We start from the raw sequence: 16,997 nt of genomic DNA, 5'->3' as shown, positions 1-16,997 counted from the left end.
ATCTACTGTGGGTGGTCGCCGGACACAGCCACGCTGTGACCAGAGCGAGGCTTGTGGAAGCTGCGTCGCTATATTTTAGACCAACAAGTTGCACTTGGGGCAGCCGTCCTTTTTATCTCCTATTGTTTAGTTGACTATACATGCTATTGTGTTGGTGAAGGAGCATCGGCTCAAGGCGGTTAGCGACCACGGCAAAGACAGAAAGGGGGTAGAGCACAAAACACAGCAGAGCAGCTGCTTGTTTGAATAAGGCTGTTTCCTCCCGGTAGCTGGGTGGATGGAGGTAGGCAGGGAGGGGAAGGAGGGAGGGGAGGGATGATGGGAGGTAAGAGGGCCTCGATTTTTGGCAGTTTGTGAGCATCTCTCTAGGAGAATGCACGTTCAACCATTGCCGCCTCTGCAGAATTTTTGTCCGCCGCTCGTGGTCTCGCGGTAGCGTTCTCGCTTCCCGAGCACGGGGTCCCGGGTTCGATTCCCGGCGGGGTCAGGGATTTTCACCTGCCTCGAGATGACTGGGTGTTTGTGTTGTCCTCATCATTTCATCATCATCCAGGAAAGTGGCGAAATTGGACTGAGCAAAGATTGGGTAATTGTACGGGCGCTGATAACCACGCAGTTGAGCGCCCCACAAACCAAACATCATCATCATCATCATCTGCAGTATTTTGGGGTGACGATTTTCCTCAGTACATGTGTTGCATTATGACTCGTTCATTATGAGAGCTGGATTTTTCATGACAATTCCGAAGTGTAATTAGAACTGTGATGCATTTTTTGCATCCTCTCTGTGCAACACCAGCATCTCGTCAGCTGAACATATTTCCCACCAAAAAGAATAAAGACAGTACTTTACATCCTTACCTTTTTCCTGCCGTCTTATAGGTGAAGGGCAGAGTCTGATTGTCTATGTCACTGGTTTCGAGTGGTATCGTGAATTTTTTTCCCAGCAGAATAACGCCAGTTGTATGGTACCGTCATTTTTTGAACTGTACTGCGATTTAAGTCATTCATGTGTAGTGCTATGCGTATAGTTGTGTAATTAGGCCCAATCTTTATGATTAATTATGTAATTAGGACTGATCTTTTTATCAGTTTCACAACCAAAGTAAACAAACTACACTAACCTAACTCCTTCTCCTGAACAGTTTTCACGTGTTGGGGGGAGCACTTTGGCTTTACATCCAGAAGGACCAGGATTTAAGTCCCAGGAAGGGCACTATTTTTAATTCCCCGTCAATTCTCAGGTGGTGGATGGAGTGGGACGTCATCACAGCCCTGATACAAATAAATTCCTAACAAAATTCGAAGTTCCCGCCAATAGGGTAGGTTGGGGGAGGGGAGGAGGGAGAGGAGGAGGGGGCTGGGGCCCACGTGCAGGCTAAGAAAAACATGATGTCACCTGGGGGTGGGGGTGAGCGTGGTCAGGGAGGAATTAATTGATCAAGTTAATTAATTTGCATATCAATTTGATATCAACAGTGTCCTCGACAGCTGAGTGGTCAGTATGACGGACTGCCATGCCAACAGGCCCGGGTTCGATTCCCGGTTGGGTCAGAGACGGGAGGCCCTAGCCACATGATATTTCATTTCATTTCATTTCCTCATGCCCCGTCGGCCTACTACAGGCTGTGTACTGATTGCAAGCACAGAAACATTTGTGCCCACAATCCATTTCACATGCTGGAGAAGGAAGCTCCCATCCACTACGTTGGTGCAGGTTTGTAAGTCATGAGTTGCATAATTGTCTTCTGGAAAAGCATCATAGAGAGAAGATTTCTTTCATTTCCTCATTCCCCTTCATTAAAGAAAGACAACGGGAATAGAGATAACTCATATTCCACAAGCTTTCCAACATCCTCATCACTCCTTTTTCCAATGGCTGTTCTTTGGAAAACTGTCAGAGGGTCCACAATCATCGTTTCACCACACACCTTTACCATGTGGTTCATAATCGCCAAAGACATCATCACTTTCTTCTTAGAAAGTTTTATGTCACCAAATTCACAACCAATATAACTCTTCGTGGTTCTGGTACCTATTTATAGGGCTTGGTAACCCGTTTATTTTTGAGTTTCGGATTATCCCTTTCGAGAGAGACATTAGTGAATTCATTTCTGGAAAGGGAGGATGGTCGCTGAAGCACTCATAGATCTTTTCCCGGTCTTCTCCATCCCTAATTTGCCGTGACACCCGGAGATCAACATGCTGGTTTCCACTTGAAAAAGCCACTCCAGTAAACTCCTCTAACGATGAACAGATGGCGGTTGCTCCAGGAGATCCTCCAACCCACTTTGCTAGTTATGCCTCATCCTCATTTCAAAAACCACCTGAGCTTTTAATGGAGCGTTTTAGAGTCTGCTCCATGGTCATGTCTGACCAAACCCCTGCCCAAGAAGATGCAGTTCTGTTTATGTTGAAATAATCCTTAGCTGCAAAATCCTTGAACACATCTGCCAGCTAGTTTTTAATGCTATCATAACTTGCATGTAAACGCATTTTGCATACTGAAAATAACCACCTGCATGGAAGAATGGTATCATTTTCTGAAAACTTTCCAATCACCATGACACAAAACTTATGAACGTCTTTATTACTGAAACCATATTAAAATGCTGCACCCACAAAGCTGCAGCAGGCCCAGTTTCCTTGAGACGAGCCACCTTATTCTTAAATTTATTTAAAATGGATGCCAAACAATCATCTCCCTCAATTTCTTTAACAGTAAGATGACCTTTATTGCTCTAAGACCTGATTACACTCTTCTTCTTCTGAGACACTGGCGTCTCCCAGAATGATCCGAACTAAAACAGCTTGAACAAGTAAGTGTCCCCTAACATCTCTGCTGTAAGCATTTTCAGTTAACATCTTTTCAACAGAATTTGCGGCATAAAGTAAGCTTAATACTTCTCTCAGCCCAACCCCTACCATTGTGCGACCGATGCACCCCATGAACGACATAAGTGTATGAAATTCTCACCCTTTCTCACAGGAAGTGCTGATACTTGTGGAGTGGTCTACACGGAATGAAGCCATTTCACACACATCTACAGCATAGTTATGCTGGCTGTTAATATGCCAGAAGGAATTGGATTATTTATGTTCAAGTCAACAAAAGTAGTGCTTATCAGGTGTTCAAATATCTATAGTCCCATGACACCCAGTTTACCTACTTCTGTGGCAGAGGGAGCCTATTTAACCTTCTGGACCTCTTCAGATGGTGGGAGAGCTGAGCCCAGGGAGCTGCATTTAATGCCCCCCGTACTGTGGGAAGTATTCCAGCCGTCAATAGTGGAGACATTGAAATCAACATTGTCGAATACATACTGGCAAAATGTTCCACCTAGCACAGGCTTTCAGTGTGGCAGACAGCTGACACTTCCAGCTGTTATGCTTCGTAGAATGTTCCACTGAATCCCAAATCAGCAAGCAGATTGATCAAAGTTTTTGATCCAAACTTCCTGTGACTGAAGAGTGCGACTGCATGTAGTATTATAGTTGATATGAATGATCGACGGCGAATGGCAGCAGTGAGGACATGGAATAAATATGTCATTTTTCTTTTAATTTTCTGTTTTGTCCTTTTCTTCGCTGATACGCAGTCCATTAAGACATGGAGTGTACGAGGTATTTACTCAACTTCACTAATGAATTTGTCAGAGGGTGGAGAAACAGAAATATCATACGCCATTGACTGATGCACAAATAAGAAGTGCTTGACATCATTCCGCATCATGTCTTCCATCATCTTCTACCCTCCAAACCCCACCCTCACCTGCTGCCACCTGTCACATCTGCAGAATAAAATTTATCCCTCAGTGCTATTCTACTGTACATAAATGAATTATAGCCATTTAATATTTTGGTCTTAATCAACTTCATTTAACAATAAACCTTAATTTAATACCATTAAAGCATTGTTTTCATAAGTTTGCTGTTTTTCCACCCCTTGTAACACGAAAACTATTGGTCCTAGGGAAAAAATGAATAGGACGTTTTTTGTAGTAAATTCAGCGTACTTTAATTTTGTACTGGGGAGCATTTTCGCTAGGGGCCACAGTTTCCGAGTTATTAAAGAAAAACGTAAAAATGCGACCTTGAAACGCCCCACTCACTCCACCCCAACGTTCACACCCTGCAGTTCAGGATTATTAGTGTGTTGTTCATGATAGTACCCCCTAAGGCTATACAAAAATTTGCGACTACACGAATTTTTTCCCCTAACGGCCATTTTTTGGTCTTCGTTGACTGGGCTATTGTCAGACATCGTAGGCTGGGCAGACTGGTAAAACAGCACAGGCGCCAAACTTCGGCGTAACTAATATCAGACTTTAATGCTGAACAGAGTACAACTGTGTTTGAACACACAGTGCACCGCACACTCCTAAAGATGGACCTCCACAGCCCACGATCCATGCATGTGCCATTGTTAACACCACGATATCAGCAACTAGGACTGAAATGGGCACATGGACATCGCCACTGGACGTTGGGGCAATGGCTGAGCGTTGCATGGTCTCATAAATTCCGAAACCTTCTTCGTCATGCCCATGGGAGGCAGCGAAGCCGTCGTCTTGTGGGCGAACAGCGCCTGGACGCCTGCACTGCAGGACGAAGACAAGCTGACGGCGACTCCATTATGCTCTAGGGAATGTTTACGTGGGCGTTCACGGGTCCAGCGGAGCACGTGCAAGGCATGATGACGGCCAAGGGGTATCGTACGCTGGTTGCAGACAATGTGCACCCATTTCATGGCGATCATGTTTCCCGGCGGAAGTCGCATTTTTCAACAAGATAATGCGCTGTGTCGGAAGGCCAGGAGTGTGATGGAGTCGTTCGAGGGACACAGTGGCGACTTCCATTTGATGTGCTGGCCCCCCCTACTCGCCAGATCTGAATCCGATCGTACACATATGGGATGTGACTGAACGTGGCGTCAGAGCTCATCGCTCCCCCCCCCCCCCCCCCGGAATTTACAGGAATTGACTGACATGTGTGCAAAGATGGGGTGGCGACTCCCTCCAGCGACCTACCATGGCCTCATTGCTTCCCTGCCACGAAGCGTCACCACTGCTACCTGTGGCAAAGCTGGACGTAACCGGCCATTAGGTAGGTTTTCTTATTGATCAGTGTGTAATTTTTATTTTTAATGGTTTTTCCGCCTTAATATTGCTTGCAGTAAAAGAATATCATTCACCAGACACGTTCCGCTTTTGTTTATAAATCATCTTGCGTGGCCTTTCTGGAAATACCGTATACTTAGCATGTATCTATATTTTGATATTTACGGGTGAAAAACGGGATTTCTTGATAAAATTGGCCCGCAATTTATTTACGGCGCTTTTACCTCTTGTAGTACGTTCTAGACGAAGTCTTGTGCTTTTTCCTTCTTTGTTAACGTAAGCTGAAACGAGTGTCTCGCCTTCAAGGTTAAAAAAAATTTCCCATGCCGGGAATCGAACCCGGGCCTGCTGGGTGAAAGCCAGCTATCCTAGCCACTAGACCACATGGGAGATGAGACACAGTGGCAGTGCAGTTGTATTTCACAGATGTGAGTCACTACAGGACCTGGCTTGGCGCTTGCCGGAAACTGGTTTCTACGGGAGCCGTTGGTGGGGGAAGCCGGTCGGGAGGCAGGGCTACTTTGACACGCTGCCAGTCGCGCCAAGTGCTCGCCAAAGTTGGTTCGGCACACACTTCTGTATTTTCGTTGACGTACTATTACAGCATTTTCACAAACGTCTAAGTAACCTAGTCTGCGCCTTATTTCCGGCGTTTATTTTTAAAAGCGCTGACTTTCGCATATCAATAAGAAAAATCCGCCATAACAACAAGGTAAAAGGGCATGCTGACATTTCAAACTGACAAATTGCTTAAAATTTCGAACGTAAAGCTATCTCCGTAGTGACGTGTAATAGTTCCCCAAAGCTTTCCACCTAAATGTGCCGACTTCTACTATCACCTGGATTGCGTGAGACGGATATTCGTTTCCTCGAACAGAACGCGTCAACGGCATCATTTGCAGTGAGGGTCTTTCCTGACTTCTCTGACCAAACGGCTGCAAGATGTTTGGAGTCTTATTTTGTTTCGATTATAATTTTCTGATCATGTGTTTCGTGTTTTTGCTACCGCATTCGATTGGAAAACCAGCATTAAAATACGTGGTTGATTATGAACATATATATATAGTGCAAAACTAGCAGTGTTTTTCCCTGTCATAGTTATCGCCGTTAGTATTTCGTTTCCTTGTGTGTCAGATACTGTGTGTGAAATGAATTGCTGGTGAAGTGATAATATGAAAAACTGTACAAAATAAAAAGAAAGCGAAATATAGAAACCCTTATCGAGAAACAAGCAGCTATAATTATGACGTCCTTCCCACTGTCACTTTTAGTACATTCTTGTGTCTATTATATCCCAGTACGAGATAAGTTTCCTCGAATTTGAAAGAGCCAGGCAGGAGCTGCTACTAAACTGCTATGACGCAAGATTTTATCCACAAAACATCGAGAAATTAAAGTTCACCGTGAGTGCCACGTTTGTCACTTATGTGGAGGAGAAACACACATTTTTCAAATTGTGAGAATATCTCTACAGTATTTTAAAACATTTTATCCTTCAGGATGCTTCTTATAGGATTACATACGTATCCGATTAATGTCAGGAAGGTGTCCAGAAGCAGTCATAGTCGGTTAGGATTTTTGAACTACAACTCACAGACGATCTTACGTAGTAAAAACAACGAGTGTTTTTCTTTGCGAATTTATTTCTTTTAAACGCTGTTGTTCCAACCAAAGGCACGATCAAAGTAATGCATTGATTACGCACCACATTCAGAAGAGGCAGGTTTCAAATCATCGTCCAGCCTTCCAGATTTAGCGTATTGCGCGGTATCCCAGTCACTTAAGGCCAAGACTGGAATGGTTCTTTCAACAAGGCAATAACTAATTCACTACCAATTCTCAGTTAAGCTAATGGACTACTTCGGTTAGCATTTTACTGAAGGCTAAAATGTATTTCCCTTTGTGGACTGAAGACAATTACCGAGGATTGAGCGAGGTTGTGCAGTGGTTAGCACAATGGATTCTCATTCGGGAGGAAGACGGTTCAAACCCACGTTCGGAATCCAGATTAAGGTCTACTATGACTTTCCTAAATCGCTACAGGCAAATGCCGGGATGGATCCTTAGACACTGTCCGAACTCATGCCCCGTCTCTAACGACCTCAACGTCGACGGTATTAAATTTCCTTCCTTGATTTATCGAGAACAAAATCAAAGTATTGACTTACGGTAAAAAAAGAAAAGAAACGCGAGGTTTTGTATAAATATATGTAATGAAGAAAATAATTGACTGGGTAGCCAATGCTGTTTCTACTGAAAACAGACAAATTATTACCAGCGGAGAATATCTCCACAAACAAGACCAATATGCTCCTGACAGCAAAGTGGGTTACCAGTTGCCTCATTCTAACTTTCTGAGCACCTTTAAAAATTTTCACAAAAATTTTGGCATGCGAACATATTCGAGCTCTTTTTAACACGCGCCTCACCTCTCACTCCCTCAGGCACCCCTAACCGTAACTCGTTTACTCCCACTATCCCATCACAGTAAGTCACTGGTACCCACCCACTCCCACTTGCCCATTCTCACTCACATTCAGCCCAACTCATTGTCATTATCTCTTTGTGTGTGTGTCACTGTCTCCTGTATCACAGCCGCATTCTCCTTCGGACTGTCCTACTACTACTGTCCCCTCTCACTGTCGCTGTCTCCTTCTTGCTCTCTCTTGCTATTACCGTATATCATTCATTCCTTCCCCCTGCTACCATCTCTTCTCACTGTCACTATCTCTCTCTTCCTAGTTGTCATTGTCATACATCCTTTCTCATTATCACTGGCTATCACTTCCACTTTCTTCTCTTTATTCCTCTCCCACTGGCACCGTGTCTTTCACTTTTTTCCTAGCACGATTCAGTCACTTAACTACGTTCCGCTTCCTGTTCCCTCTCTTTCTCTCATAGTGCCATTGTCTACTTCACTCTTTCCAATACCATAATTACTGTCTGCTGTCTTCCAGTATATATTAGTTTTCCGTCTATTCCCCGATGCCACTGATTCCTTCTCTCCGAGTGTAAAAAAAAAAAAAAAAAAAAAAAAAAAAACACACGACTATGTTTGCAAGCCAAAATTTTTGGGAAAATTTATGAAGATGCTGAAGAAGGTAGGATGAGGCAAGTGGTAGCCCACTTTGCACTCAGTCAGGAGCATATTCGCTTTTTTGAACCTCCGATAAGAGCATTTTTCCACTGGTTCCCTTCTTGTCCCTGCTACAGCAGGACATGTCACTCACATGAACAGAACTTCAAGAGTCAATAAAATTTTCATAGTTTAGTTATGTGAAACTAAAGTAATGCAAAACAAATTTTAGACCTCAGACCGGATTTTACGTGCTCAAAAATTTTGCATATGCTTCAGTCCTACAACAATGAGTTCACAGTACCCTTCTGATGATAGTGCAGACACTTTACAGCATATTTCTCCGTGTTAACGTCACTTCATAAACTATGTTTTCGACTCACACCAGATTTTACGTGCGTATTTTACGTGTTTAAGTAGGGCAACCTTGAACCTCTATCTCAGAAGCGGATAAAGATATCAAGAAAATTTTCATGGGTCTTCGAGATCGGGACCTTAGCAATACATAGTAACAACTTCGTCCATTTACTGTGCATAGCAATCTTTGAAGCGGCTCGGTTTTGGCACCCAAAAATCATGTTTTTCGTTTTTTTTCAGGATCCAGGCATAAACTAAATGGTGCCTCCACAAGCCACTTAAGGTGCACCCTGGATCACAGCTAATGAAAAATAACCGACCGATTTGCTAAGATGGAGGAAATGTGTAATATTCAAAAACTGACCCAGCACTGCAGGACATTTACAGTAAGACGATTATTGCTTTTGGTATACAAATGATCTCTAGCCCAAGGGCTGTCGAAACCACTAGACCCTATCTTTCTATCATCAGTAACAGAACCCGAGTTATGAGCCCCGAAAAAATCCCGTTTCCATTCGCAGTGTTTTGGAAAACATTATTAGCGCATGCTGTCGCATGCGTACTGATTTGTTTGACAAACATAAAAAACATCTAAACATTATTAGTAAAATGTTTCGCAAAGCAGCATGGGTAATTGTTTGCACATAATATTTAGTTAACGAGCACAAGCTTGGTGCAAGCGGAGAACAAAGCGGCATCGCGTCACACGCGGCGAGTACTGTCCTCAGACCATAGTCAAAAATGGTTCAAATGGCTCTGAACACTATGGGACTTAACATCTGTGGTCATCAGTCCCCTAGAACTTAGAACTACTTAAACCTAACTAACCTAAGGACATCACACACAGCCATGGCCGAGGCAGGATTCGAACCTGCGACCGTAGCAGTCGCGCGGTTCCGGACTGAGCGCCTAGAACCGCTAGACCACCGCGGCCGGCACACCATAGTACTGTTGTTCTCATTGAACACACTTGTCAGTGTATGCATGTTTCACACTGTTCAACAAACAAAGTGTTACGGAAATGGAACGAGCTAAACTTTGTTAATTTGGTGTCACTGAATAGGAAACTGACGTTAAAATTCACACATTAGTTCTAATTTTCGACTTACAGTGCCTGCCAGCGGTTATACTTCTTTCAATAAATATCTGGCCTCAGGATAAACAGTTGACAGCACTGCATGAACACCTAGTGATTTTCGAGGTGTGATGTCAATACGTGAACGGGCAGCGTTTTGGACAACTAGTGTCTTCAGTTGAGAAATTTTCATAATAAAGTGCACTTTGACGCTACTGGGAGTGCTTTCTTGAGAACTCTACAATACATTTTCACATGTTTTTCATATGTGAATATGTGAATATGTTTCTTATCGTGATCGACTAGGAGGTTAGCCCTGCGAAGTTTGCGGTGCCCTGTAGTTAATGTCATATCATTAGAACTGCAGTACGGCTACAGAAAAGTACTGTTTTTTCTTGGGCGAGTGGGATATCCATGCGACGGACAAACACTGTTCACAGAAGAGTTTACCAAAGGGCCTGTCATTAACTCCTGTAATGATAAATTTGCATGAACATGGGTAGAGTCAAGGAAAAGTTTTGTTTCCGGCATCAAACATAACACTGAAGCGTATAGGGAATTATGTAATAGCTTTAAATGTCAATATTTCTACAGCCACTTATATTTAAGTCAAGAGTTCCTCAGGTTTAGTTTCAGAAAGGAGGATTCGGTTTAACGTTCCGTTGATATAGACGTCATTAGAAGCGGAGCACAAGCTCGGATGGTGTCAAGGATGGGGAAGGAAATCGGCAGTGCCCTTTCAAAGGAACCATCCCGACATTGGTCTGAAGTGATAAAGAAAAATCGCGGAAAACCTAAGTCTGGATGGCCGGACGCAGGTTTCAACCGTCTTACCTCCCGAATGCGAGTCCAATGTGCTAACCACCGCGTCGCGTCGCTCGGTGTTTTCGTTTCGAAAAAGTGGAAACAAATGTGTTGATATATTCATAGATCACAGAACTTTTTAAAAACAATTATTGCTAAGGCACGAGGAGGAATACATCCAGGTAATCGTTTAAGAATGTGTCTAAAAGATTTCTGGGAAATTAGAAAGCGAAACATTTCGAAAAACTTATATATGATATGATAAATATTGCATAAATAGCTGTGATGGAAAAAGGAATTAAAAATGCACTTTTTGTGAACATTTCTGGATGTCTTCCAGCGGTACTGTGGTAAGCCACGAACATAGTGAGTGCTTCGATAGGCTATCTCAGTGATAGTACACGGATACGAAGGGAAACAGAGTGCTGTGATGTCAAGTATTTTTGCTGGGTGGCGAAAACGGACGTTCGTGCTGGGAGGCAGACCAAAACGAAGGGCTCTCAAGGTACATGATTCCTTTAATCCTTTTTCATTTTTTTGTGAAATACATAGAATAATTCATTATGTATAAATGAACTGAATAATAAATGTACGCTTCATTTTCGGGTTCTGAAATCTGCTTCATTGTCATTCCCCTCACCCCCCCCCCCCCTCCCGCCACGAAAAAGATATTTGTGATTTATTAATTAAGGTTTCCGTCAATGTTGGAACTAATATTTTTATTAGTCACTAGTTTAGATCATTTTCCTTCATTCTCAAACCATTATCTAGAAAGTTCGATGTTATTAATAAATCAAGTGATACAACATTTTCAAACTTCGTGTGACCAGACTAAAGAAGTGCACACAAAATATTTGAAAATGTTATATTTCACGTTTTCATGATAAAATTATACCTCCTTAAGCAGATAATGTTTTGAAAATAGTACTAGATTAGTTTGGGATCGATGTGAAAATCATTTTGTTTGTAACGAAAAAAAAAACAATGCTTTCCGCAGGCGTTGGGTGTCGCATGAAACACGTGACCAGCAGTATTGGTTTGGGCTGACTCCAGCTATAGAACACAAAAACGAAATTGCAGGTATCTCCCGAAACACCAGAGAAATTGCACCTGACATCTCTTAGCAGAGACGCCCTGTGGAGATAAAAGGAAGAACTATGTTGAAATAATGGTAGATCGGCCATCACCACTCCAAGCCGTGAAATATGTACCAAAAGGAATAAGGAATCTTACGAGATCCAAGAAGAGATGAGATGGATAAGGGTGCCACACGAAAACGGAACATGGGTCACTCCGATTCCCTGAAAGTTAAGAAGAAGAAGGTGATGGTAACTGCTGAGTAGTGTTTCTGGAACGCAGTGCCCTATCTTTTCTTTCCCAGTAGGGATGTATCATCATGACGTAAAGTCATCCAGAATATACGCGACTTACGAGATGCGGTTTTCGTTGTTCGAGGCAGCAACCAGGTCCAAAAGAAGAAAAGAACGTCAGCGGTATTGTAAACAACCTTCCTTCAAACTGTTCACGCGTGAGAGACGTAACTGCTTGTGCAATATGTAGTGACTTACTGAGAATAATGAGTATGGTTACTAATGCAGATAGGGAAAGGACAAATGGTTCAAATGGCTCTGAGCACTATGGGACTTAACATCTATGGTCATCAGTCCCCTAGTACTTAGAACTACTTAAACCTAACTAACCTAAGGACAGCACACAACACCCAGCCATCACGAGGCAGAGAAAATCCCTGACCCCGCCGGGAATCGAACCCGGGAACCCGGGCGTGGGAAGCGAGAACGCTACCGCACGACCACCAGATGCGGGCAGGAAAGGACAAGGAAAGGAAGAAGTGACCGAGGAAAATGGCGTTACTATTAAAGTGCAGAACGCGTCTTCTGAAGCAGCAGGCTCATGTCTTTCACCGGCTTTTCTGTGATTTTTCCCAAAACTTACTCCAGGCAAATACTTCAATGCCAATAGAGTCGCTTAACCCTCTCCAAAGTGACCGACATTCCTACAAGACCCCAGTGCCGTCTGCAGCCTTCCTTAGTAGGGAAAAAACGCTCATATTCTATTAGAAATAATAGCGTTGCCTTGTTCTAATGTTACGACGCAGAAGTTGCCGCTAGAACCACCATACGATACAAACGTTGCATACTCTGATCTTATGGGCTTGGTACGCTGTTCGTTGCATACGGTTAGCAGTGGACACTGGGCCCTACGGCTGGTGTGTTCTCGCGTTGGCAGCAGTCGGTGTCATATGCTGGCGGAGACTGCCCGTTGTTATCGAGCCCTGCCGCCCCGGACGACCCCTAATCTAATCTGCCGCGGCTTCCGACTGAAGGTCGTGATCCTGTTTGCTCTCCTACTTATTTATAGACGCCCGACAGTCCGGACGAATCAGAGAAAATAGAGTATTAAGCTGCGAGTGTTCGCCGCAGAACCACGCGTCAGTGCACTGATGGATGTTACTGATTCCACTCCAGAATCTTTTTCCAACATTTATTCTCAAGTTATGGGGGAACCGAGGGACCCAAAGAAAATAAATAATGGCAAGAAACGTAGTTGTCACTACGTTGCCGCTAATGCAACCAACGCGATTTTTGCCACCGATCGAGTTTTAGGATAAACAATCTGTCGGTCGTCTAGTGGCTGTTACATGCTTTGCCAGTTAGGTTTTTCAGTCTCAGTTAATATCATATGCATGCGGGATAAAGGCGACTTATGTCAACTGCCAGCCGCGCGGGATTAGCCGAGCGGCCTGGGGCGCTGCAGTCATGGGCTTTGCGACTGGTCTCGGCAGAGGTTCGAGTCCCCCCTCGGGCATGGGTATGTGTGTTTGTCCTTAGGATAATTTAGGTTAAGTAGTGTGTACACATACATTTGAACATTTTTTGTCAACTGTCGCCTACACAGATGATTTAACTTTTCATTAAAACTGTTTGTTAAAATAAATTTCAAACGTCTGTCGTTTGTTGTGAAAAGCACCGCAGTTTGGTTTCCTCGGCCGTCTCCGTATTACATACTTTTAAAATAGAGCATGACTTACACGTAATCGGATTGGTTCAAATGGCTCTGAGCACTATGGGACTTAACATCGGAGGTCATCAGTCCCCTAGAACTTAGAACTACTTAAACCTAACTAACCTAAGGACATCACACACATTCATGCCCGAGGCAGGATTCGAACCTGCGACCGTAGCAGTCGCGCGGTTCCGGACTGAAGCGCCTAGAACCGCTCGTCCACCGCGGCCGGCGTAATCGGATTAACAAAACCTCGTCTCCAAAGCACGCTTACATTTAGCTCAATATGAATGCAACAAGTCCACGACAGGTGATTGTAAGGTATAGCTTATATTTTACATTTACGACAACAGGCCTCCTTCGACAATACGTTTCAATATATGGGGCGTACCAGAACTCCACCGACAGACTTTCAGCGTTTTTTCACGGATATCTTCTGAGTGTTTTGTTGTAAGCACCAGCGATCTCTGACTCCTCGTTACAGAACAATAAAGTAATTACTATCTATTCAGACTGTAACCCCAGTTACATTCGCTTGTATGCAAATACTGTCACAATAATGAAAAAGACTAATATGTAATCACCAAAACATCCGGTTTCTCGTAGAAGCCTATGTACGGATGGTAAATGAATTAGATGTGGTTGTCGCCGTTACTGGAACAGCTCAGCATATGCGTCACTGTGCGGCTTCTCCACTGCATGCAGCGGATCCACACACAAAGCACATATCGGTCAACTCTTCATCTGCGAATGTATCCATACTGATCTGTACCACTGTTAACGTAAACAAACACTGCTAGAAAAACAAACCCAAGACAAAACAGTGCAGCACTAAATGGCGAGTACTGAGTACTGAGGACGAAGAGTAAAGTGCGCATTAGTATTGTCAACAGCAAGCACTCAGTGAATGGAACAACCGCTTACCGGCGACACTTGCAACGTTGTGTATTGTTTTCATTGCAGTACAGACACTAGTCCAATTGAGGAAAGAAATCAAACAAAGCGCAATAACTCTACAATGATCACGTCGATCACTACAATACGGTATATAACACATTGCTTACATAAAATACATATCTCAAAAAATGTGGTCCTGCAAATGTTACTGTCACGATATAATTGTAATTTACGAACATTTACCGACGGAAAGGCCGCATTTTACCAGTTGAGTACTTCTACAGCCCAGTCAGAATACACTCAGTCACAATCACGACATGTTATTGATAAAATTAGAAATATTTTCCAGTGAAACCCTACACGTTTCTCTTTATCAGCATCAAATGGATCAGTGTAATCAAGCTCTTTCGTGCGCTTCACCCACCTAGACAACCCAACAAAAGGGACGTATTAGTTTTATTACAACTTGTGATAGATTTTTCGTCATTTTTTGTAATATACTATAATAAATTCCTATGTGATTCACAAACCCATACCAGCTATACAATCAAACATAAATACAAATTTCCCTCTAAATTATTCTACACACTCATGTTATTACTCGACTTAATGTAACTGAACGTGTGTGCCATTGCCTATAGTGAAAAGTTCCTCACCTAAAGAATATTGCACAATATCATATTAGTCTAAGTAAACTGTTACCTTGTTCGCAGTATATTAGTTCTGTTCGACGATACGTGTAGACTGTGTTTATACGTCCTGATGATACCACTTTCGTTTTATTACGATGGGCTTTCAATAAGTAATGCATCACTTTTCCAAAAGCAGTTTGATTTTAATTAGGATTCCAGTACGCCATATTATCCCTACTCTTTTGGACAGAAAAATCTATTTTTCAATATAATCTGTTCACTTCGACAGCCTTACGCCCTTACGGGAGGGCCTGTATTCCCGCCTGGTACCACTCTTGGTCGACGTCGGAGCCAATGTCTTGCTGCGTCAGTAACCTTTCCATCATCCACGTACTGCTTCTCGCGGAGTACAGCTTTCCTTGGGCCAAACAGATGGGAGTCGGAAGGTGAAAGGTGCGGGCTGTAGGGTGGTGAGGAACAGTCTAGTGAAGTTCAGGGAGCTCCTGTCGGGCACACAGACTTACGTGAGGCCTTGCATTGTCATGGAGAAGGACAAGTTCGTTTCCATTTTTTTTTTAGTGACGAATACCCTAAAGTTGCCTCTACAGTCTCCTGAGGGTAGCACAATACACTTCTGAGCTGATTGTTGCACCATGAGAAAGAACATCAAACAGAATAGCCGCTTCAGAGTCCAGAAGACTCTCACCACTATCACCTCGAATGATCGTGTCCGCACGTCCCAACATTGCACGAGTCTCGGGAGTGAATGGCCGGCCGGCATACGGGAGATGGGACAAGTTAACACAACCTTGTTGCGATGATGACAGACTCCTCTTCCAATGACTCACTTTTTGTTCATTGCCAGATTTCCGATGACATTCTGCAAGCGCCTATGAACGTCTGTTATGCTTTGGTTTTCCGCCAGAAGAAATTCAATGACAGCTCTCTGCCTGGAACGCACCTTAACAGAAGCGGTTTTGAAGGTTACGTATAGCTCAGTCAACCGCAGGAACTTCATGAAGGTATAGGGGCTGACGAGATTATTCCACGATGTTCTACAACAAAAGCTCCATTTTTTCAACCAAAAATGGCCGAGAAAAAATCTTATTAAACACCCCGTATATTACGAAATGCTTTAAAAAGATCTCTAGATGGTTACTATGTCCCGAAATCGATACTTTGCCCACAATTTGTGTGAACACGGACTGGAATTAAAAACCAAATTCTATCCATCCTGACGTACAATGCAGCATAAAATATGTTTCTATCAGCAGTAATCTAAATTCTAGTTGAACCAATGGACTCTCAAACAAGCGCTCTTAACTTCACGTCTTACACAATAAACAACGAAATACGAGTGTTGGGACTCAAATAGAGCCAACTATTTATTCACAACCGATACAAAAAAAGTTATATATTTGCACCGGTTACTGTCCTTCAAAGCAGTCACCAGCGTTGTGTAAAAACCATTTCCAGCAATATGGAAGGCGTAGTATACTGTTAGCAGAGCCCGTTCTGTTGATGGTGCGAATGGAGCGGTCTAAAGTTATGGTGATTCTCGTGTACGACTGTGATGGTGTTATCCTAACGCATTACGTTCCTCCACGGCAGACTGTCAGTGCACAGTATTACTGTTCACTTTAGGAGCATCACCTGCGACTAGCTTTGCAAAAGAAGCGGTGACACTCTCTGCGCAACCCACCCATCATTTTGCACGACAATGAGCTCCCGCATACAGCGCATGCTGTGGCTACTCTCTTCGGTCGATGGGACTGGGAAGTACTGTACCATCCACCATACTCCTTGGACTTAAGTCCTAGTGACTTTGATTTGATTCCGAAGATGAAGGAACCACCTCGTGGCATTCGCTTCAGAACTGTTCCAGAGATTCAACGGGCAGTATACCGCTCCATTCGCACCATCAACAGAACAGGTTCTGCTAACGGTATACTACGCCTTCCAAGGCGCTGGCAACGGGTCCTACACAACGTTGGTGACTACTCTGAAGGACA

At 43.4% G+C, this 16,997-nt stretch overlaps 1 non-coding gene across 1 annotated transcript; it reads right to left on the bottom strand.

Annotated features, from left to right (window-relative positions):
- Positions 1-5,438: 5,438 nt before the first annotated feature.
- Positions 5,439-5,510, bottom strand: Trnae-uuc (transfer RNA glutamic acid (anticodon UUC)). Its single transcript has one exon. It is a non-coding gene; the product is annotated as a tRNA-Glu (tRNA).
- Between the last annotated feature and the right edge of the window lie 11,487 nt (positions 5,511-16,997).

The sequence above is a fragment of the Schistocerca cancellata genome, chromosome 3 (genome assembly GCF_023864275.1).
Source record: "Schistocerca cancellata isolate TAMUIC-IGC-003103 chromosome 3, iqSchCanc2.1, whole genome shotgun sequence".
NCBI classification, from domain to species: domain Eukaryota; kingdom Metazoa; phylum Arthropoda; class Insecta; order Orthoptera; family Acrididae; genus Schistocerca; species Schistocerca cancellata.
This window is presented reverse-complemented; position numbering and strand designations above follow the sequence as displayed.